The 24698-nt window shown below is 46.1% G+C and overlaps 1 protein-coding gene across 1 annotated transcript in view; it reads right to left on the bottom strand.

Moving 5' to 3' along the window:
* The window catches only part of TRIM8 (tripartite motif containing 8), a gene marked incomplete in the record, with an annotated part of 261822 nt that overhangs the window by 111394 nt on the left and 125730 nt on the right, over positions 1-24698 (bottom strand).

Genomic DNA, 24698 nt, shown 5'->3' with positions numbered 1-24698 from the left:
ATCTGCTTAGCCTGTCCGCCAATAGGATGGACCTGCCGGGGATGTGCGTTGCTATCAGAAACCGCTGAGAAGAGATCGCCCATTGCCAAAGTCTGAGAGCTTCTCGACATAAGGGATAGGACCTGGTTCCGCCCTGTTTGTTGATGTACCAGACCACGGACATGTTGTCCGTCTGTACTGCAATAGTCCCTGTGGGAAGAAAGTCATCGAGGGCTTGCAACGTTAAAAGCACTGCTCATCTCCAGGACATTTATGTGCAGGTGGTATTCTATGGGTTGCCACGTCCCGTGGACCATCCTGCCCTGATAATGCCCCCCCCACCCGATCAGAGAGGCATCCGTGGTGACTGTGGCAACTGGAGGAGGGGGAACAAAGGGTCGGCCCTGATGACGAAGAGGGGAAGATATCCACCATCGTAGATGAGCCCTGCAAGACTGTGTCACTAAGATCTCGTGTCTCATGGGCAGATCGTGGTACGACCACTGCGTGAATAACATCCACTGCAGGAGACGCATGTGGAAGCGAGCCAGTGGAAGAAGAACAATGGCTGCAGCCATTAGGCCTAGAACTTTCAAGACAAACCTGGCTTTGACCTTGTTGCTTTGTAACAGAAGCTGAACAAATTTCTGGATGTCCAGAATCCTTTGATCTGTTAGCCTGGCTAACATTTTGACGGTATTTAACTCTGCCTATAAAGGTGATAGATTGGCAAGCCAGCAGAGAGGATTTTTCAAATTTACGAAATTCCTAGACTCTTGCAAAGCTGTAGGGTGTAGTCTCTGGACCGAAGAAGCTGATGCTTGAGGTGGCGGAGAGGAGCCAGTCGTCCAAATAAGGAAACACCTGGAATCCTCGACGTCTCAGGTGAGCTGTGACCACTGCCATGCATTTGGTGAACACTCTGGGGCTGAAGTGAGGCCAAAGGGCAGTGCTCTGAATTGGTAATGACTGGCTCCCAGCCAAAAGCGGAGAAACCTTCTGGAGCGCCTGTGAATCTTTATGTGATAGTACGATCTTGAAGGTCTATAGAGCACATCCAGTTGTCCTTGCCCAGAAAGGGCAGAATGGATTGCAGCGTGACCATCCGAATCTTGCCTTTCTGACAGACTTGTTTAGTCTGCTTAGGTCTAGTATCGGTCTCCAATCTCCCGCCCTTTGGGGACCAAAAAGAATCTTGAGTAGAAGCCGGATCCTACTTGGTCTGCCGGCACTGTTTGATGGCTCTTTTTCCAGGAGTTTTGAAACTTCCTGTCTTGCCAAATCCCTTTGACCGGGTGAGATGTCTGGAAGGGATTGTAGAGGTATGGAAACCTTTCAAGGGATTTTGTAACCCTCGGATATGATCAACTGTACCCACTTCTCTTGTGATAGGGATTGCCAGGCTACTGGGTACAGCGAATTCTTCCCGACTGCCTCCAAGGGTGGACAGTCGGGCAACACCTCAGGGATGCTGAAAGGGGCTTCTCAGGAAGAGCCTCCCTGCTGCCCTGGTTCTGAGGACCCCCTGCCTCTAGGGCGGCATCTATTATTGTTACCCCTCTGCCTCTGGGGGTAAACTGACCACGCAGTGTCCGTGTAGCTCCTTGGGCTTTACGGAACCACATCTTCCCCCCCTTCTGACCCTTGGGATATGGTCTAGAAGGAGTGGAAAACTGGACTCCAACGGCAGAAAGAGTTTTACCGTCCTGTTCACATCTGGTCAAAGTATCCTTCACCTGAGGTCCGAACAAAGCCGAACCGTCAAAGGGGGTGTTGAAGGACGCCTTAAAGGGGTCCATAAAATTACACAGCCGCATCCAGGCTTGGCGCCTAAGAGCAACACCTGTGCCTGCGGCCCTGCTCGCTCCATCGGCTGCATAAGATATGAGCCGCATGGAGGAGTTAGATATAGAATTCAGGATAGCAAGCTGAGAGGCAATCTTTTCCTGAGCCCCAGCAGCCGAAGGATCCTGGACTACTTCTCCCAGTTCCTTGAGAATATCTCGTTGAAGCCTGGTGAAGTGACAAAGGTAATTCAGCTTAACGCATAGCAAAGGTCGCTGAAGAAAACATCCGCTTCCATACCTGTCCATGGTCCTAGAATCCTTATTAGGAGGATGGACAGGTACTGAAGGATCTGCCAGTTCCTTCTTAGTGGCCGCCACCACGATAGCATCCACAGAGCCACCTTTGGACAGGAACTGTTTGTCCGAAGGGCCCGTGCTGAACTTGCATGGTCTCCTGGGCACAGGTTCGACAGAATCTGGAGCCTTACACGCCCGAGCCACTACCTGCATGAGTGGGTCGAAGGCGGAGACACCCAGGAGGTGGAGGGTCGGGATCCAAAGCCTCCAGGTATACCGACTCATCCTCGGAGGGGTCAATGGAGGGCCAATTCCCCTCTGTTTGAGGAGCTCAAGGATGTCTGAAAATGAGACATCCTCAGAGGGGCCCCGTGGGGTACCCTCCGACTCATCTAAGTCTGTATCAGATGTAGTAGTCTCAGCGGGGTGTGTGTGTTTCCTCTCACATGTCCTCTCCGGAGGGGGTGGGCCTGCAGGGTCAGGAGGAACCTCGGAAGAGGAGGAAATTCCCAGTGGGGAAACCTGGGGCGATGGATCCCTGGGCCTGAGAGCAAGAGGCTGGCAAGAGGCATCTGCAGGCACTGATGAGGGAGGAGCTAGAGGGATAGACCGCTGACCAGGCTCAGAGGCCAGGACACTCCTCATCACCTCAAAGGCTCCTCTCCCCGGGAGACCTGAACACACCCGCTCCGAAGAAACAGGAATGGTCGGCTCCAAGGAGAGAGAAGGGTCCGAGGCCGATGGCGCCGAGCTTACCAAAGCCGAAGCCCCGAGAGGGAGAGCGGGGTCGGACAAGGGTCCGATGCCACTAGCCCCCTCGGAGCCGACAGTGGAAACCCGACGACCGGATCCCTCCAAGGAAGGTCTCAAGGAGGAGATCGGAGCAGAAGATGACGGAGCCGAAGGATGTATCGGCTCCGGCATCGAAACAGTCGCTGTCCCAAGAAGCTCCGGCTCCGAACTCTGGTGTGGAGTCGGAGGAGGAATCTCAAGAATCGGGGCTATAGCCGAAGTCTGTTGAGACGGGCTATGGAGCATTTGGGCCAGTGCCTGAGATTTCAACAGCCTGCTTACCACCCTCTCCCAAATCGTGGTCAGACAGCCTGGAAGATCTCGAAGATCGGCTCCGATGGCTCCGCTCCGACAAAGAGGAGACCCGGAGCCGAAAGTGAATACTTAGTATCAAGGGGACCGATCTCTTACGGGTCGGAGCCATCAGAGCCAAGTCCCTTGAACCCCAGATGGAGCAGAGGATCTCGCCCGATGTTGGATAAAGTGTCGGCTCCAGCCGGAGCCGACAAGGCAACAGTAGTCAGGGTATCGGAGCCGGCTGGCACCGAACCCACTACTCTAGCAGAAGTATCGGCTCCAGCCGAGCGATATCGGCCCGACGGAGCCGGAGCCACCGGAGGAGGCTTGGACACTGTAGCCTGAGCCTTCGGTGGCTTAAGAGGTTTTCCTGCCCCTGGCTTAGGAGGAGAACCCTCAGGTTTTAATAAACCTCGGAGGATTAATTTGTTCCTCCTTTCCTGCAGGACTCTCTGGCTAAAGGCATGACACAACGCACAGGAGTCCTGCAGGTGCAAAGGCCCCAGGCAATACACACAAGAACTGTGACCGTCTGTCAGGGACATTTTCTGACAGCACTGGTCACACTTCTTGAAGCCAGAGACCTTGCCTTCCCTAGACATCCTAAAAAGGATATACACAAACAGTCCCCACAAACACACAACTTAATCCCTACACAGACACACAGGAAGGGAATAACTTGGGGAACTAGGCCTGACTAAAACTTTAAACTGAAAAACTATTTTAAAAGTTTAAAAGGAAGGGAATAGGGTGGGCTGTACTAAGTACAGGCTAACCTAACACTAAAGGGAAAAAATAAACCCCTAACTAAACTTTTTCTTCTTTAACAAGAAAAAACTTACCTCAGCTGGCAAAGGAGACCTCTTTCGCTAAGCGGCAAACGAGATCTGAGGTAGTTCCGCCTTGCATCATGGGATATAGGGTTGCCTCGAGCTGGTAAAAGGAGTTCTCGAGCTAAAGCAAGTGCCGAGTCGGAGCCGAGGATCGGCTCCGAACCCATCCAGCAAGAATGAAGGCGAGATTGACAACTTAACATGGATCCTTTTTAGTGGCCTCCGATGAATGCTACCCTCAAGGAGCTGTTCCATGGCAGGATGAGAAAAAAAGGTCAACAGTCAGTTACATAATTTAAATGTTACCTGTATTGTTGGGTTAACACCACCACACTGGGAACTTGCACACTATGGCAGGAGTGTAGGTGGGTGAAAGGGTTGACAGAGATAGCAAAGGTATGAATCTTTACTGAAGCAGTGAGCTTTACAACTCTGTCCTCTGCTAGACAGCTCAGGGCTGTAGGCAAACTGGCTTGCAGTAGCGGTTGTCCCTTGGCCATGCACCAGTATAAAAATCATACTCATTTTACGAAGTATGATTTTCTGGTACTTATACTCTTGGCCTCTGAGAATAGATGCCTTAAAAGATTAAGTACATCAAACCCTCCCCTTCCAGTTTTGGAGTCTGCATGAGAAGGTCCACTTTCAGATGCAACACTCTGGATTCGTCATTGGTCATACTATGCTGGTCGGAATAATCCTGAAGCAACTCAGTTCCATGTCTAACGGTTTGAGTATTAAAGCAGGCACACTTGGAATAGTTGGGCTTGTCATACCCAGAACCCAAGCAAAAAACAACGGAAGTCGTGGTGAAGGATACGCCTCCACACTAAACAAATCTGATTTCCCTGACATTTAAAATTTCAGGGGGAAAGTAAAATTGTTCACAACAGGGTACTTAGCAGGCTATGGCCTGCCTAACGTATTTAGCAACGCTTATACTTGCACTCCAATGGCAAAAAAAAAAATAAATAAATAAATTCCTCTAGCAAATGACCCTTCATATCTGACATCCCGATGCTAGAAGGGTGTCAGGGAAGGAAAGGTTTCTGGTACTGAGGTCAGCCTCTGACTTCCAAAATTCAGGAAATCCCAAGTGTAATTACTGCAAAAGTGAAACACAAAAAACATAGGCTGTGTTAGGAATTTTCTGTTGCTGCCTTTAGTTCTTTGAATATATGCCTCAGGCAGCACAGAAAAAATGGTTAACCAGACTTGAGCTCTTTCTCCCCCAAATTTTTGGCTGGCTCCCACCCATAGCCATGCAAGGATGCAGTTGGCCAACACTATTGTCATATTTCTTGCTCTTGGAAAGCAAAGTTAGCAGACCTAAATGCCCACGTGCATCCCTTCAGGTGCCAGCTCACTGTACCACTGGTACATTCCAAATGCCCTCAATCTCCCTTTTTGAGTAGCACAGAAAAGGGTTGGCTGGTAAGAAAATGAGGGGGAAGGTACAATCTAGCAAGATAAAGTCAACCTAACTCAAAGCAATCATAAGAAATTACAGACAGGTGTGTCTGAATGCACTTTAACATCTACATCAAAGTGAAGTTCCTAAACCATTTGCACCACGTTAGTCTTACTATTGTTGATGTTCTTGTTTCTTAGGAAGAATCTCCAAGCAAGAGACAAGAGGATGAAGGGCAAAATAAACCAGTTAGGATAGCAAAGGCAAAACCAGCCCAGGATACGGAGATGGCCCATAAACTATAGTGTCTGGAGAAAGTGTGCAGAGAGGACCAGGGGGCAGCCTCAAAGTGCAAACCAGTTGGATAGTGTTTGCAGACTGGTTTACCATCCTCTGACAAGGAAGAGGATAATTAGTTTCTTTAGTCTTGTATAAATAGAACCTCAACTGCCTGTGCACACCTGAACAGTGCAGGGTTCCTTCATTTTCAGAGTCAGGGATAAATAGCTTCTTTGAGCAATAATTCTGCGAACACTGTCCACATTAAGAAATGGGCTGGAACATACAGAATCCTGTGCAGGTATAACATCATAGATTATATTCTAACTGGAATTCCAAGATCCTCTTGGCAGAAGTACAGTACAGTTGTGTACACTTGCCATAAATGTTGGAGTGTATTCACTGTTGCAGTCATTGCATCCGACGCAGGAATCCAAGACTCGGGCTACCTGCAGGCAGATAACCCAAATGTGAGGACTGCAACAGTGAACATCTGTAACCTGCAACTCTTACAAGATGATTTTAAGGATCCACTGGTCCTGTTTACATTCTTTTTTGCAAAACTGAACAGCAGTAAAGTGCCCAGCAAAGCCTCTCCGAGGTAAAAGTAACAGGATGGACTGGTTAGGTTGAAGACAAAATAGCAATGGGGGAAGAAGATGACGACTGCCAGTCATGCCCTCGAGGATCCCACAGTTCTGTGGGGTTTTACTGCTATTCTTCCCTGTAACCTCCCCTTTCCCTCTTTCCAACATCTATTTTGTTTGCTTTAGGAAACAAGGTCCTCAATTTATAGGAGTACTTTCTGCTGAACTTCGGTGCCTGTGCTTGAAAAGCTTGCTTTTACGAAATGGAAAGAAAAGGGGGGAAAAATTCCAATCAATTAAAACCACCTTCAGCAAGGAGAGAGGGGGAAATCATTGCCCAGAAGTCTAATAAGGAGGAGTCCATCTTTACATGATCGGATAGGGTTAGAGTCCTCAACCAGGCATGTCTAAATCATTGACCATGTAGCCATTACCATAGATATCAATTAGAATCAAATGTATATTTCTTGGGAGTGCTTTGCCACCTGAGCACACAAGTCAAACTTCTAAAGCAAGATTCCTTAGAGATACCCTATGCCTTAGCCCTCATCTTCTCCATCAGGAATTGTTGAAAAGAATGAATGCAGGTCCAGCAGTTCAAGCCTGTGAAAGATACGAGAGGTATGAGACCCACACCTCTAATCTGTCAAGTATTTCACTCCCACTATCATTTGAGCTCCCACTATCATTGGAGTTCCTAGACAAAGCCTGATCAGATCTTTTAACAGATCCAGCTAGCGGCTACTCTGTATTCCAATAAATAGTTCAACAAGAATTTATGTAACACCTAACCCTGTAAAAGGGGTCAGTACTCACAACAGCAAAAGACAGGCAATACTACTTCACATATACATTAACACTCTTCCAGGACATCCATAACTGGAAAACACAGCAAGTGTCATAGGTTCAAGCTACAGCATACATTCTACATCAGAGCTAGGCTGCAGACCATTCTAGTCTGCCCACTGGAGCCCCTCCAACTTATGAAGGGCATTCGTGAAGGAGAAATCCTCTAATGGAGATGCTAAGGAATGGGTGTCCTCTGTCAAGTGCATCAGAAGGAATCTGGTCCACGCAGCTCAGTTAAACTGCTTCTGATTCAGGAATATCAGAATTCTCATCACTACGTTCTACCCAAAACAAATACAGGTCAGGAATTTTCAAAGCTGGCAATGTAGAGTTTGCATAAACATGAGAAGTGGAAGGGAATGGAGGCATTGCCTGATCTAGATAGAGGCATGCTATATCTAGCACTGGTTTGGCCTTTAGTGCTTTGTGCCACAAAGCTTCAGACAAAACCCACCTTGGAAGACTCTTTTGGGAGGCAGAGTAGGAAACCTTCACCCAATCCCAGAGAACCTCTGTGTAAACCAATACACTGGAAGGCATGACAAGATCTTGACCTGGGAGGAATGTAAAACGTATGATGGCCTGCACAACAGTCAGCCCAGTAGACTTGGCTGAAACAGACAACGCAGGCAGGGGCTGCATAAACAACCCACCTCGTCTGGAATTCCTGGACCCAGGGAATCTTTTGTCTATAACAGTTTGTCCCCAAGTTCTTGACAGAGTGGTTTCCTAGGTGGGTGGCTTCTGGAGGCCTTTTCTGATTCCAAGCACCTAAAGCATTGGTCAAGCATTCCTTTTTTCACCAAGATCTCCCGGAGAGATTTTGAGCACCCTTCAGATTTTCCTTGGGGCTAAACTAGAATGCAGACATCCAATTTGTGCTCTGTGCAGAGGCAGGATAGAACGTTTACTTTGGGGATGCAGGGAGAGATTCTCTTTCCACACAGGGAGAGATTCTCTTTCCACACACTACAACAGTTATCACATTACCTGTAAACAAAATCGGTCACTACTGGATATTACTTTGTGCAACCACAAAAAAATTCCCTCATACATACCTATATGGTTACTAGAAACAGGCCAATAAATGGTAAACTTGCTTCCACAACTGCAATATGTTCTAGATCACTGCTGCAATAGCCTTAGCTATATGGCTAGATCATAGCTTATGTTTGGAGAAGGAAAGAGTAGGGGTCCAGGTGCCCCTAGAGAACAGTACTAAACAAAGCCTACTCTAGACATAGAAGAGAGTCTAGTTTGCAGTGCTTTGCAAGAGTATGTAACAGATGGCTAAGTTGTTGTTGCCACAACACCACGTAAAACTACATCCCCTTTCAGAAAAGGATGGAGGCAGCTGAAAGCACCAATAAAATGCACCTTGACCCTGCCTGGAATGGACTCATTACGGTGGGTGCAACAAAAGGAGACAACCATTTGAAAATTGTCCTTATTTTCATAAGAAATGAACAATGAGAATTTCTGAAGGTTTTTGTTCTGTCAAAATAATGGAGTTGTCTGTGGACATCCTGAGTGCAAAGAATCCTTTTTTGACCTTATTTTTAGGTTCTAGAGGGATGACAAGGAGCTCAACAGCTTGGCTAAAAGTGAACATTGTCCCACTAGAGGCATTGAAGGATCAGCTCTCAAAATAATCCTCTCTTTGCAGAGAATGAGATTAGGATGACACACCTTAGGAGCTCGCCATTCCAATACACTTCTTGCAGTCGGAACAATCAGTAATACTTTTCTCGTGCTGACATCAAATTAGCCTGATGAGCTGTTTCATAGGTTCATACTAGGCTATCTGTCCTAGGGCATTTATAAGCCTAGCCAGAGTGTGTTTGGCTTTCGCCACCCATTTTAAATTATTTTTGCTATGCCCTTTTTCAAAGTTAGTAAACTGTGCCTCTGTCTAACAGTGGCACAGAAGTGATAAAGTACAGTTTTGTACCTACCATAAATGTAGATGTCCGAACTGGATAGCATCTGCAGTCATAACAAGTGGGTTGTCCTGTCGTCAGGCAGCCCTGCAGTCGGCCGGATTCCAAAGTCCGGGTCCGGCTTCGGCTGATGTCGCACTCCACCCGACGTCATCTCTGCTGGTCTTCGGGTATAAAAGCATCAGCCGACGCCATTTTCCTCAGTGTTTCTTGCCCCAGATGCCAGTAGCCCTCTTGCAGGGTAAAATTTGGATAGATGCCAATGTTTCCAAATAGATAGAGGTAAACACAACAATAAGCATATATGTACATATATACAAACAAATACACCATAAAAGACTCCCCCCCAACAGCTAGCTATTAGGAGGGTAAACACCCTAGGAGTACCACAGAGGGGAAGGAGGGAGGGTAATCCTGACTGCAGATGCTATCCAGTTCGGACATCTACATTTATGGTAGGTACAAAACTGTACTATGTCCTTCATGGATGCATCTGCAGTCATAACAAATGGGTAGAATACCATAGCCAACTAGGGGAGGAGGATAAAGGTAGATTATGGTGTGTTTAAGATCCCTTGCAGTACAGCAGTGGCAAACCCTGCTCGGGATCTGGAATAAAGAGGCAAATTATAATGCTTGGCAAATGTATGCACGGAGGTCCAAGTAGCCGCCTCAATAATGTCTTTGGTTGCCACTCCTCGTAAGAAGGCTGTGGTAGTGGCTGTTGCCCTTGTAGAATGAGGTCTTATGTTCTGTGGAATTGGTTTTCCATGGAAGGAGTAACAGTATCGTATGCAATTTCCTATCCATTTGGAGATTGTCTGTTTGGAAATAGCTTTTCCTTCCCTTCCTGTTGCATAGGCTACGAAAAGTTGGTCAGTCTTTCTGCTATTTTTTGTTCTGTCCAAGTAGTAGCGTAGCTGTCTATGTACATCCAAGGTATGCAGTATTCTTTCCCCTCTGTTTTGTGGGTTGGGAAAGAAGGAAGGTAGGTGGATTGCCTGGTTTAAAGATACTCTGGATACCACCTTAGGCATAAATGTAGGATTAGTCCTCAAGGACACTCTATCTTGGTGGAAGATTAGGAAGGGTTGCACTGCCATTAAGGCCTGTAGTTCTGAAACCCTCCTTGCTGAAGTAATTGCCAGTAGGAAAGCAGTTTTCCATGACAGGTGTTGTAGGTCTGCTGTTGCTGCTGGTTCAAAGGGTGCTAGTGTCAACTTTTCTAGCACAAAGTTTAAGTCCCAAGCTGGTAATGGTGGTTTCCTTGGAGGTTTTACATTCTTGATTCCTCTGAGGAACTGCCTGAGCAAAGGGTGCGAAAAAACAGGAGGATCAAAGCTGTATTCTGCTGAAATAGCTGATGCATGTATCTTGATGGAGGAGTAGGACAGGCCTGAATGAAGAAGTTCGGCCAGATACTCCAGAATGTTAGGCATATCTATGTTTGACACATCTTTTCCTCTTCGGTACTCCAAATGACAAACCTTTTCCATTTGCCAGCATAGTTCTTTCTTGTTGAAGGTCTGCGTGCTTCAAGAATAATGTCTAACTCTTTGGGAAAGTTCTGGATTAGCTGCTGCTATGTGATGTTCCATGCAGTCAGTTGCAGCGTCTTTAGGTTTCGATGTATGATGCTGTAGTTGTTCTGAGTTAACATCAAAGGCATCAGGGTATTGGCCACATGTTGTTCGAGACATGCTCTTCAGTAGTGGGTACCAGTGTTGTCTTGGCCAGTTTGGGGCTATCAGGATTATCCTTGGACGTTCTTCCTTGATTTTTAGTAGTACCTTGTGTATCAAAGGAAGAGGAGGGAATGCATATGCTGTTAGGCCTTTCCAGTTGAAGGAGAGTGAGTCCACTTTCCATGCTAGTGGGTGGAATGTCCTTGTGCAGAATTTTTGAGCTGGTGATTGAGAGGTGATGCGAATAGGTCTATCTGTGGCATTCCCCATTTCTTTGAGATGGTCTTGAAGATGTCCGGTGCAGCTTCCATTCGTGGGCATCCGAAGTGGTTCTGCTTAGTATGTCTGCTAGAGTATTGTCTTTCCCGGTACAAATATTGCCTGTAACTGAATGTTGTAGCTGAGTGCCAGGGTCCACAGCTCCAAGGTCATTCTGCATAGGGGGTATGAATGAGTGCCTCCCTGTTTGTTGATGTACCACATGACTGTGGTGTTGTCTGTCCTTATCATCAACTGGCCCTCTGAGGAATGGTTTGAACTTTTGGATTGCCAGTTTTACTGCCAGCATTTCTTTTAGATTGATGTGCAGGTGAAGTTGATCCTGTGTCCACAATCCTTGCACGCATTTGTCCAGCATGTGGGTCCCCCATCCTAGGTCTGAAGCGTCTGTTGTGATGGTCTGGCTTGGTTGACATCTGCGGAAGGGCAGGCCTGGGTTTGACTGGCATGCCTGAGCCCACCATAGGAACTCCTGTTTTAAGCATGGAATTAGTGGGATTTCTGTTTCTAGACTGTGTCTGTGTTGGGACCATAAATTCTTTAGGTACCACTGTAGTTTCCTCATATGTAGTCTGGCAAATGGGACCAAGATTATGCATGATGCCATGAAGCCCAAGGCCTGTAGAAATTTTCTTGCTGTTAACTTGTTCAGTTTTGTTAGTGCCAAGAAGTAAAGAGGGAGTTCTTTTTGTTTTTCTGTAGTCAGGAATGCCATTTGTTGTACTGTGTCCAATTCAGCCCAAGAATGTCCTTGTTTGGGATGGTATCAGCCTTGACTTTTGTAAATTGACTGTGTATCCCAGTCCTTGTAGCAAGTAAATGACCCTTTGTAAATCTGTTGTCAGCTTGCTTTTGTTGTCCCCTTGTAGCAGGCAGTCGTCCAGGTATGGGTAAATTTGAATTCCCTGTAGTCTGCAATGGGCGATTACTGATGCCAGGCATTTTGTGAATACTCTGGGCGCAGTAGATAAGCCAAAGGGCAATGCTGAGAATTGATAGTGCTCTGATCCTGCAAGAAATCTGAGGTATCTTCTGCAGATTGGTCGAATTGGGACGTGCAGGTATTACCAGCCAAGACTCCTTGCCCAGCATGGGAAGAAGTTGCTGTAGGGTCAGCATTTTGAATTTTGGGACAATGATGTATGTATTTAAGGTGGACAGGTCGAGAATTGGTCTCCAACTTTTTTCCTTTCTTGGAACTAGGAATAGTCTGGAGTAGAACCCATTTCCTTGTTCTGCTGTTGGCACTCTTTCCACAGCTCTCATGTTTGCTAACTCCATTATCTGGCGTAGAGCCTCTGTTTTTTGATTTGGAGGTAGATTTGGCATTCCTCTTTTGACTGGTAAAGTGTGGAAGTGAAACCGTAACCTTGATCTATGGTTTGTAAAATCCACTTGTCTTTTGTTATGTAGTGCCAGTTCTTTGAAAATAAGGTTAACTTTCCGCCTAGAGGAGCTGCTATTTGTTCCCTGGTAGGCGGATTTAGGATTAAGTCACTGTGGTTGTGCTGATGTAGTGGCAGTGGCTGTGTCTGTGCCTCTGTTGTTACCTTGCCACTGTCGTCCTCTGTAGGCACCTCCTCTGGATTGGTTTCTGCCTCTGGAGCGTCTATTCCTGCCCCTTTGAAATTTTGTGGAGTCAGGAAAGGACCAATTTTGGCTGGCCAGTTCCTGCTAAACCTTGGGCGTTGAACCTGCAGGAAATCTTTAACAGTTTGAACAGATTTTGCCTTTTCTTCCATTTTCTTCATAACTTGCTGGGCAGGTGTACCAAACAAACTTGTCTTGTCCATAGGAGCATCTAGCAACTTAGCTTTAACATGATCCGGTAAAGCTTGTTCCTTTAGCCATGCATGCCTTCTTATCACTGTGCCTGTCATGGCTGATCTAAATGAAGCCTCCAGTGCATCATAGCCACATTTTAAGGAATGGTTGCTAACCTGTTGTATGTTATTTACCATCTCTAATACATATTTCTTATCAAGAGATTCATCAGTAGTTAGCTTTTTAGTTAACTGATCAAGCATAAACTCTTGGTATTGTATCATGTGAAACTGACAGTTTAAAGCTCTAGCTGAGAGAGTAGCTGAAGTGTAGACCTTTTACCCCATCTGTCTAGTGACCTTGCTTCCCTTTCAGAAGGAATAGGGTTTTTAGATGTGGTTGCGGCTACTGCCTTGGGACCCTGGGATATAGTTTCTGGGTCTGCAAGTGGGGCCTTGTAAAGGTGGTGATGAGTATCTGGCACCCTGTAAAATCTGTCTGGTTTGGCAGGGGCTGGGGTAAAGAATCTGGAGCGGAGCAAACATCATTGAAAGCATCATCCACCACAGAGAACAGGAGGTATAGCTAAGGGCCTGTGCTGTGGGAGGTGCAGAAAGGTCCTAAGTCTTTTCTGGAGTCTGAAAAATCCTGTTGCTGCCATTGGAACTGTTCTCGCATGGCATGCAAGGTTTCCCCAAAGGAGAATTCTTCTGGTGGGGAAGCAGCTGGAATGGATTCTTCAGCATCAGAATCTTCAAAATTGGAGAAGGGAGCCTCAGGCTGGTCAGTTATGTCTGATTCATCAGCAGAATCATCAGAAGACACTGGCTCAGGGGCTCTGCCCTAGGTCTCTTCTCTGGGGGCTGAGAGGCCCTGTCTGGGTGAGATTGAGATCCTCTAATTAAAGAAATTAAATCTTCTGCCAAAGAAAGCATTTGAGAACTAGAAGAGGGCCTGGATGAGGGGTTTAACAGGCACTGATTTAGTAGTCTTGGCTGCTTTAGCCCTGGCGAAGGCCTTAATGGACATGGCTGCTGGAGGCCTAGCAGCACCACGTGCTGGGGTAGAGACATCCAAGGGGATGGTGTCTGATAAGTCAACCACCGTAGTGGGTAAAATTCTGAGGTCGATTCAAGAATTGTAGCAGGGGCCTCAGTTGTAAGAATAGGTTCAGCTGTACTTTGAGCAGTTTTCTCGGTTTCGGCCGAAACCGAGACACTCGCGTTTGCTTTGCCGTGGTTTCGGCCGAAACCGCGGACATGAGTGTCGGTCTTTATCTTTCGTTTTTGGAAGATTGGGTAGTCGGAGGATCCGGCGGCATAATGTCGCAAAGTCAGTACCGAAAAACTGTTCTGCAAACTCCGACCGGCGCCTAAGCGTTCGTCGGTTGAAAGAGGCACAGGCGAACAGGCTGCTACGTCGTGGGCTGGGCCTAAACAAGGCAGACAGTAAGAGTGGAAATCTTTATGAGGTATTTGTTTCCCACAGGTTAAACAATTGTTAACTTTTTCTGACATCGGCTGAGGCAAGAAAGAGTCCCCAACGGGGTACTTAGCTTTAGAAGTCTTGAGTAGTATTCGGTAGAAGTAATCTCTGGATCCGACCGACCGGCACTTGCGAACAGCTTCTGCTTGGTACGCGGCAAGAAAGACTGAGGAAAATGGCGTCGGCTGATGCTTTTATACCCGAAGACCAGCAGAGATGACGTCGGGTGGAGTGCGACATCAGCCGAAGCCGGACCCGGACTTTGGAATCCGGCCGACTGCAGGGCTGCCTGACGACAGGACAACCCACTTGTTATGACTGCAGATGCATCCATGAAGGACATCTGAGGTAAAACTACGATCTCCCATCCACTCATCAAGATTCCTCTTGAAGAGTCAATGAGGGACTCTGTCTAACCTGGACTGGGATTTTATTCCAGAGTGAAGGGAGCCTCTGGGTTATGAATCTGTCCCTCCAGCATGTCCTATTTATTTCAGTGCTGAGGTTCAAGTCTCTCAAGCGCGTAGCTCGATGGGATTTGGATTTTCTGAGGTGCAGCATGTCCATTAATTCCGGATTGGACATGGCTTTATACGTCAGGCACAGATCGCCTCTGAGCAGGCGGTATTGCTACTGAGTAGAGCTGGAGTTTCTTTAACCGGGCAGCATATGGCATCTGTTTGAGCCCTTTGATCCTCTTGGTGAGGTACTTTTGGGGTCTTTCCAGTTGCTGCAGGTGTCTGGTAAGGTACATCCCAAAAGGGGCATTGTACTCAATTATGGGCCTGATGAGGGATGAGTAAAGAGGCACGATGACCTCCCCTGATCTAGATGTGAATCCCTTCATGATTAGGTGGGCTATATAAAATGTTCTTCTAACCACTTTGGCCATGTGGTTGTCAAATGAGAGATTGCTATCAACTTGGGTCCCCAGGTCCCCAATTACTACTTCTGTACTTAATGGATTACCACCTATGTGGTAATTTGTGGGCACTGTTTTTGCCAAAGGGGATGACTATACACTTTTGGCGTTTAGCTTGAGGCCATGGCTCTGGCACCAGTTGTCCGTTTCTATGAGGCCCTTTTGGAGGACGCTTGTGTCGGCTGGAGAGTCGATTATGGTGCCCAGTTTGCAGTCATCTGCGAACTTGGTCAGCCACAGTCCTTCCGTGTTGGCCTGTACCTCCGAGAAATATATACCGAACAAGAGAGGCCCCAGGACTGAGCCTTGTGGGACGCCACTTGTAACTGGTTTGGAGTCTGACATGGCTCCAGCAATTCTAACCATGTGGGTTCTGCCCTTGAGCCAGTTTGCAACCCATCTAGTGACATAGGGGTTTATATTTAAGCTGGTGAGCTGATCTATAATGCCCGAGTGGGGCATTGTATCGAAGGCTTTTGCGAGGTCCAGGTAGGCTGTGTGGACCACCTTCCCCTCGTCAATGTCCTTGGTGACTGTTTCAAAGAAATCGACCAGGTTTAAGAGGCAGGATCTGCCCTTAAAGCCGAACTGGGTAGGATCCAGTGTCTGTAGGTCCCCAATATCTTGATCTATGAGGTCCATGATTATCCTTTCCATAGCTTTGCAGACCAAGCTAGTCAGGCTTCCAGGATCCATTGAGGCACCACCTTTGTGGAGAGGTACCACTGTTGCTGTATGCCACTCTTTGGGTGCATATCCTGTAGTAAGGCTGAGATTGAACAGTAGTTTTATGTTTGGGTTTAGCTCTTCTTGGAGTTCATGTAGGACGCAGCCCGGGACACCGTCTGGTCCCATTGATGCTGTGTTTTTTGCTTTGGAGAGGGCGGCTCTTACCTGAGCATCTGAGGGGGGCAGCACTCTGCTGGGATAAATATTTGCCCTTTTGGTGGGGAGGGGGGGAAGAAGTGTGCGCTGAACCTGTCAGCTAGGATGTTGGCAATGTCTGTGGGTTCAGTGTATTTTTTGTCATTTTGGACTAATTCTGAACATATCTGGGAATTCCCACCCAGGTTCCTAACATAACTAAAGAAAGCCTTGTGATTATCCTTAGTGTCCTGTGCAATTTTTCTCTCGAAGCTGGCCTTAGATGATTTTATGAGTGCCCGTAGTTTTTTGCCAATACTGATCAGAGATGCCTTCCCTTTTTGGGATTTTGCTCTCATGTAGTAGCTTCCTCCTTCTATTGCATAGTTTGTTTATGGCTAGGGTCCACCAGACAGGACGTATGCCTTTGGAGGATTGGGTCTTGGTTTTATTTGGGATTGCAAGATCCATGCATTCCTGAAGATGAAGCAAGTGTAGAGTTTTCCAAAAACAAAAGATTCTATGGAGGAGATGCTTGCTTTTTAGGTGCACATGTATGAAGAAAGTACAGTTTTGTACCTACCATAAATGTAGATGTTCGAGGATCCACATTGCTGCAGTCCTAACCATTGGGTAGTCCGCTGTCCAGTCGGCCCGAATACCAAAGTATATGGCTGACGTCGGTCAAGGCGCATTAGACTGATGTCAGGACGTCAGGGTACTAATGCGCATGACCGACGTCATATCCTCAGTCTTTTCTTGCCCCAGATGTCAGAAGACCCTAAAAAGACAAGGCCCAAACCAAAACACCAAAAAGCCCTGCACCAAACATATATACAATATATACAATAATATATATTAACTCACACCACCACCCCTAAACAAAGAGGGGAAGGAGGGAGGGTAAATTGGACTGCAGCAATGTGGATCCTCGAACATCTACATTTATGGTAGGTACAAAACTGTACTATGTTCTTCATTCCACATTGCTGCAGTCCTAACCATTGGGTAGAATCCCAAAGCAGAGGTAAGGGAGGCTGGCAAATCATAAGGAAGCAGGAGCTGTCAACATGCCTTGCAAAATAGCTGTGGCAAAACCAGCCCTAGATTTAGAGTAGAGAGGAAGGTGGTAATGCTTAGAGAAAGTATGCACTGAACTCCAAGTAGCTGCCTCCAAAATATCCTTAGTTGCCACCCCTTAGAAATGCTGTTGAAGTGGCAGTAGCCCTAGTGGAATGAGGTCTAATCCCAGCTGGAATTTCCTTGCCATGATGGGAATAACAAAATGAAATGCAAAACCCAATCCACTTAGAAATAGTTTGCTTAGACACAGGCTTGCCCTGAGAACTCAAAGCAAAAGAAACAAACAACTGCTGAGACTGCCTGAAATCCTTAGTCCTGCTTAAATAATAACGTAACTGCCTATGTACATCTAAAGTGTGTAAAATCTTTCCCCCTTATTTTGGGGATCTGCATAGAAAGTAGGCAAATGAATAGTTTGGTTTAAAGCCACACTAGAAACCACCTTAGGCATAAAGGAAGGATTAGTGCGTAATGATACCCTATCCTTATGGAAAATCAAAAGGGCTCTACTGCCATAAGGGCCTGCAACTCAGAAACCCTTCTTGCAGAAGTAATAGCCAACAAAAAGCAGTCTTCCATGACAAGTATTTCAATTCAGCAGTAGCCGAGGCTCAAAAGGTTGTAGAGTAAGTTTCTCCAACACAAAATTGAGATCCCAAGCAGGAGTAGGAGCTCTCGTGGGGTCTTATATTCTTTGCCCCTCTAAGAAATTGCTTGAACAAAGGATGCGAAAACAATGGTGGGTCACAATCATAGTGAGCTGAAATTGCTGCAGCATGAATCTTGATGGAAGAGAAAGACAAACCTTTGTCCAGTAACTCAGTAAGATATTGAAGAGCCACACTCAAATTTGGCTCAGTAATCTCCAAATTGTTTGCTGCACTCCAAAACAAAATCTCTTCCATTTTTCTCCGTACACTTTCCTTGTACTAGGTCTTCTGGCTTCCATAATCACATTTAAAACTTGCTGAGGAAGCTGAGACCTGCTGTCTTTCAAAACAGAATATGCCAGGCTGTTAGATGTAGAGAATGAAGCTTGACATTGAGCAGATGACCGTCCCTCTGAGACAACAGGTGTGGAATCAAGGGTAAAGGCCATGGAGGCTTCCTTACCAGACTCCTCAGTAATGGGTACCAGTACTGCGAGGCCAATCTGGAGCTATTAAAATCATCCTTGGCTTGTCTTGTCTGACCTTTAGAAGCACCTTTGGAAGAAGAGGCAGAGGTGGAAAGGCATACACATGAAGATTTTTCCAACTGAAAGAAAGAGCATCCACTTTCCAAGCTGTGTGATGAAATCCTTTCGTGCAAAACTTTGGCAGCTGGTGGTTTAGTGGAGAAGCGAACAGATCTATGTCTGGAGTTCCCCATGACACTGTCAATGTTTGAAATACATGAAGATCCAGTTTCCACTCGTGGGGATCCATGATTTGTCTGCTTAATACATCTGCTAAGGAGTTCTGTGCTCCCGGCAGAAACCTTGCCTGAAGAGTTAGTTGCAGACTGAGCGCAGTCTTCCATAAAATCATTGCTTGTCTGCACAATGGGTAAGAATGTGTTCCCCCTTGTTTGTTGATGTACCACATGACAGTTGTGTTGTCTGTTAGAATCAACACCTGCCCTGGAAGAAGTAACTCCTTGAAAGCAATTAATGCAAAATGAACTGCTAACATCTCTTTCATGTTGATATGTAGATGCTGTAGTCTGGCAGGCCACTTGTCTTGTATCCACTTTCCATTTAGATGAGCTCCCAAGCAACATCTGAGGCATCTGTCGTTAGAATCTGACTCGCCTCTGGCCGGGTCACAGAGAGTCCCTTGTTTAGGTGACATTCCTGAGCCCACCACAAAAATTCCTTTTGAATGCAAGGTATTATTTGAATGACAGTGTCCAAATCCTGGCAGTGCTGTGTCCACAGATTTTTGAGATACCATTGTAGCTTCCTCATATGCAGTTTGGCATTGGGAAGCACCAGAATACAAGATGCCATGAACCCTAAGGCTTGAAGGACTGTCCTTGCAGTCAGCCCGGACTGAAGAGATAGATGATGGAAGTAACTGGAAAGATTCTTTTGTTTGTCCGGGGTTAAAAAGGCCATCTGGGCTGCTGTATTCAGTCTCACACCCAGAAAGCACATGTCTTGAGAGGGTACTAGACTGGACTTTATTTCGTTCACAGAATACCCTAGGCATCTTAGCACTGCTATGACATATTCCAGATGCTGTAGAAGATCTTCTTTTTCTTGAGCCAGAATCAGGCAGTCGTCCAAGTAAGGATAGATTTGGATTCCTTTTAGCCTGAAGTAAGCTATCACTGGAGCCAGAACCTTTGTGAATACTCTGGGCGCAGTAGATAAGCCAAAGGGCAATGCAGAGAACTGATAACGAGAATTTCCAGCTCGAAAACGCAGATACTTCCTGCATCTTAGTCTTATTGGCACATGAAGGTAAGCTTCCTTGAGATCTAAAGTTACCATCCAGTGATCTTTGCCCAGCAGAGGTAAAAGCTGTTGTAACGTCAACATTTTGAACTTGGGAATGTCCAGATAAGTGTTGAGGATAGATAAATCCAAAATTGGTCTCCACGTGTTCCCCTTCTTTGGTACTAGGAACAGGCGAGAATAAAATCCTAGGCCCCTTTCTGGTACAGGAACTGGCTGAATGGCCCCTATTTGGAGTAACAAAGAAATTTGCTTGTGAGCCTCTTTCCTTTGTGGAGGAGGAACGTCTGGCATGCCTTTGAAAGGGGGGCAAGGTATGGAAATAAAACCTGTAACCGTGGTGAATGATATCCAAAACCCATCTGTCTTGAGTAATTAAATCCCAATTTTCTTTGAAAAGAGACAGTCTTCCTCCCAAAGGAGCTGCCAGTCGAGAATGCTCTGGCAGCTGAAAAGGCAGGTCATTGGGTCTGTTTACGAAAGGACTGACCCCTGCCCTCACCAGAAGTCTGAGCAGGAGAACTCACTGTTCTAGGCCTAAAAGAACCTTGAGCTCTGCCCCTACCACGTCTAGACCTACCCCTAGACTGGGAATCATACGCAGGATATGTCCATCCCTTAGTAGGCCAATTTCTGCTAAACTTTGGAGGCTGCACCTGCAAAAAATCTTTGACAGTCTGCATAGATTTAGCCTTGTCCTCCATTTTCTTTAAAACTGCTTCCACAGGCGAACCAAACAACACATCAGACTGTAAAGGAGCATCCAAAATCCTTGTTTTAACATGCTCAGCTAAATTCTGATCCCTCAACCAAGCGTGCCTGCGAAGAACAGAACCAGTGGCAGCCACCCTCAAGGAGGCCTGCACAGCATCAAAACCACATTGCAAAGAATGCTTACCCACTTGTTCAGACACATGAACTAAATCTAGCAACTCTTTACACTCAATACCTTCCGCCAGAGCATCCACCTTAGATTTCAATTGTGAAAGGAGATAATTCTGATATTTTAGCATGTGAAACTGACAATTCAACGCCCTCATGGCTAAAGTGGAAGTATACACTTTCTTACCCCATCTATCCAAAGCCCTTGCCTCTTTATCAGAAGGAACAGGATTTTTAACAACAGAGGCCTTAACACCTTTAGGCCCCTGAGAAACAATTTCTGGGTCTGCCCTAGGACTCTTAAAAAGATACTTATGAGCTTCAGGCACCCTATAGTACCTATCAGGTTTAACAGGGGCAGGAGGCAAAGAATCAGGATTCAGGGAAGCCTCTGCAAAAACATCTTCCACCACATTCAACACAGGAGGTATAGCTAAGGGCCTATGCTGGGGTAAAAACAAGAATTCCCTAAGCCTCTTCCTGGAATCAGAGAAATCTTGGCCTTCCCATTTGAAATGCTCCCTCATGGAATGCAGAGTCTCTGAAAATGAAAAATCCTCAGGAGGAGAAGCTGAAGGAGTGGAATCATCCACATCAGAATCAGAATAATGAGGAAACTCCTGCAAGTCTTCAGCCGAAGACTCAGAAGCCTCTGAACACTGTTCAAAACTCTCAAACTCAGACTCCACCCTAGGCCTCTTATCAGGAGGGGGCATAGAACCTCTAATCATAGTAATCAAATCCTCTGCCATTTTAAGCATATGTTTCTTAGGCACAGAACCTGAAGTGCTAGGAGAAGCCCCCACTGAAGCTAAACTTGGCCTACCTCTCAAGGAAGTCTTGGAAACAGAAGGAGAGGCTCTAACTGCCTTAGGAAGAGAGGGAAGAACAGCTACCTGAGAAATCCCATCAGCCTGGCCTACCTCCTGAGAGGGCACATCCTGTAACAGTAAAGTCTCTGCCTGAGACTCCACAGAAACTCCTGGCAAAACCTCTGGCTCCACTGAGCCTTCTAAAGAACCGACGTCCGGGACTGCCGGTTCAACCCTAGGCTTTGCTGCTTTGTCCTTGCGCTTTTTGGACGAAGCGGGCGTCGGAGCATCCGACGGCATTTTATAATTACAACGCTTCCCAAACACTAACCTGGCACAGTCTAACCTTCTCTTAATAGTGCGTTTGTTAAATCTAGCACAAGAGCGGCATCCAACAACGTCGTGCTCAGGCCCTAAACAAGGTATACACAAAGTATGGTAATCCCTATGAGGTATCCGTTTCCCACAAGAAATACAGTTATTTACTTTTTCTGACATCCGGTTAAATACTGAGGCAAGAAAAAACCAAAATGTTCCCTAGCGGGTACTTAGCCAACTTTGATTCGGTCTGAAACTCCGACTTCAGAAAATTTCAGAACGCCAACCTGCACTCGCAAAACTGCTTCTGCATCGGACCATGCGGCAAAAAAGACTGAGGATATGACGTCGGTCATGCGCATTAGTACCCTGACGTCCTGACATCAGTCTAATGCGCCTTGACCGACGTCAGCCATATACTTTGGTATTCGGGCCGACTGGACAGCGGACTACCCAATGGTTAGGACTGCAGCAATGTGGAATGAAGAACATCCCCTTTCAGACACATCAAAACCCTTGAGTGCATTGCCCAAAGACATCACCTCTTTCAGACACGCTGAAATGGCAGACAAATTAACTTTGACAGAGAAGTAAAGGTCAGAGGATAAACACAATATTGCAAAACTGGATAAATTCTAGCCTCAAAAGGGTCTTAGCACAGTCCCAACTGGAAGATCTCTTATTTGCTAATATAGATTTCCTAGTAGCAAGTCTTTGCCTTCAAACAGCTTCAATTATCACGCAGGCAGTTTTTTTTTTTTTTTTAAAGTAGGGTTTATCAAACAGCTCCCATCTTGTGTGAATAAGCTTGTGGTAACTGGCCTTGGCCATTTCCAAAAGAAAAAAACACTGCTTCCAGAGTCAGAAGGGAGTCACCACAATCACCACTCGACAACCCTTCTGAGTCGGCGGAATGACCCTCATCTCTGGAAAGGGTAGAAGGGCTTAAAGAACCAGTCTCGTCCAAGGAAATAAGAATGCACCCATCTTCCAGGCCTGCTTGCAAGGAGTCCTGCAGCAGAATTTTGGGTGGTTGGGGCGGCACAGTGGTGCAGTGGTTAACATTGTCACCTCACAGCAAGAGGTTCTCCGGTTCGATTCTCAGCTGGGGTGCCTTCTGTGTGGAGTTTGCATGTTCTCCCTGTGTTCGCGTGGGGTTCCTCCGGGTACTCCAGTTTCCTCCCACATTCCAAAGACATGCATCTAGAGCATTTCTCCCCGGGCCTCCGCTGAAAACAGGCTCTGTGGAACCTAGTCGGACATTCCCGGTCAACAAATGTTAAATAAATAAATAAATAAATAAATAAATAAATAAAAATGTTGCCAGCCATTCGATTGATTTCCATTTGTGAGAGTCTGTCCTTAGCCTGCTCTGCTTGTCTGCCACAAAGTTTGCTTTGTAGAATGAGACTGGCCTAATTGTTATTCCAGGCTACCATGGCTAATCAGCAGTCAAGGGTATTACCTGGAAACCACCCCCTTACTTGTAGAGGTCCTGAGAATCCAGATGACAGAGCTGAGGACATTTATGACTGCCAACATCATTGGTGTGTGCGTTCCCCCCCCCCAAATACCCTGCACTGGTAATCTCAACGGCATAGCCACACAAGCAAAGTCTGAAGCATCTGTTAAGAGACCGTACTGGTTCTAGAAGACAGAACAGAAAACCTGAATTAAGACATCTCAGGGCTATACAAATAGCATAAGGGGTGGTGTAGGGGGTTTACTCCCCAAAATAAATTGTAAAGGTCAATAAGTTTTGACATTTGCTGTTCTGAATTTTCCACCACTGCCATAACACTGGCATACAATCAGTCTCAAAATTACAAAAGGGAGCCCAAGAGTCTTACTTAGACCAGGATATATCTATTTGAACCACTCCCAAAACCCTCTCTCTCAAACACATAACGGTACAGGATATTCCAAGCCTGACAAATAAAGGTGGTATACTTGTATGTGAAGATCAGGGACCTGGGCAAGACCAATACAGCCCTGCATTGTACCAAGCTTTTTCTGCAGAACATTTGCCAAGGATGGGCTAGCCAACACAAAAGCAGCCAAATCTAATGTTAATACCAATACTAGTCAGTTTTGGCGCAGACAGGCCTGCAGAAAGCCAGGTCTGTTGGAGGAAGCCTGATACCATCCTAGCACAACTTCAGCCCAGCCAGTGTCCATTAGGCATATGCTGGGGCCAAGGATGGAGGAGGAAAATAGCATATACAGCATGTTGGCATCCAAAGTAGAGAACTGGAAGACAGCTAGCTATCAGCTAACTCAGAATAAAAGGAACTGTCCCAGTGCATTCAAATCCACCTGCATTCCTCGAGAGCTTGAAAGATTAAAAAAAAAAAAAAGTCCATCATGTATAAAGTCTGACCAGAGCCACATAATCCTTGCCCAATGCAGAGGAAAACATCTGACCAAGATGCCGGAAGATCCCCCAAGACAGGGGAAAGTAAATGCTAGCAGTGGAGGAATAAGACAAAACTTACAAATCTGTAATATGAAAATAAATATACATAACTGGAATTGCAGTACAAAAAGTGTGATCAACTCAAAAGGCAAAAAAGAACTCACTTTTTGCTACCCAAAAAGCAAGCTGAACTAGAGGCCTGACCAGGCTCTCACTAGGACTACCTGAAAGAGTGTAGTGGGAATACCCAATGACAAGAGTTTTGGCCTTTCTTTAGGACATTTTTACGGCCTGCAAGTTTTCCAAAAATCTCTTAAAACAAGCAGAAAAGAATGACAAAAGGTCACGGACCTAAACTCACAGACCTTACAATAGAAAGGAAAAAAAAATATTTCCTAGATTCATACCAAAATCACCTAGGCTGATAAAAAGACAACCAATACTAGCTAGTGGCAGAAAAACATGAAAGTGGGAAACACGAGAAATGGAGAGCAGCAAATGTAGCCTGGTAAGCTCATCAAGTGTGCATACTGAAAACTAACTGGTAAAGACTGCAATCTCCTTAGCACATCGCGAAGATGTGTCAAAAGAAATTCAACTGAAAGGCTTCCAACTATTGGAAAATTTTACATGGCAAACAGTTGCACTTCAAAGGGGCAGCAAGGCCCAAATCATATCAGCCTACTTCAACTAAACA

This window comes from Protopterus annectens, chromosome 14.part0, assembly GCF_019279795.1.
Source record: "Protopterus annectens isolate FY-2018-M chromosome 14.part0, PAN1.0, whole genome shotgun sequence".
NCBI classification, from domain to species: Eukaryota; Metazoa; Chordata; order Ceratodontiformes; family Protopteridae; genus Protopterus; species Protopterus annectens.
The sequence above is the reverse complement of the archived record's forward strand: the minus strand, read 5'-3'. Positions and strand labels throughout refer to the sequence as shown.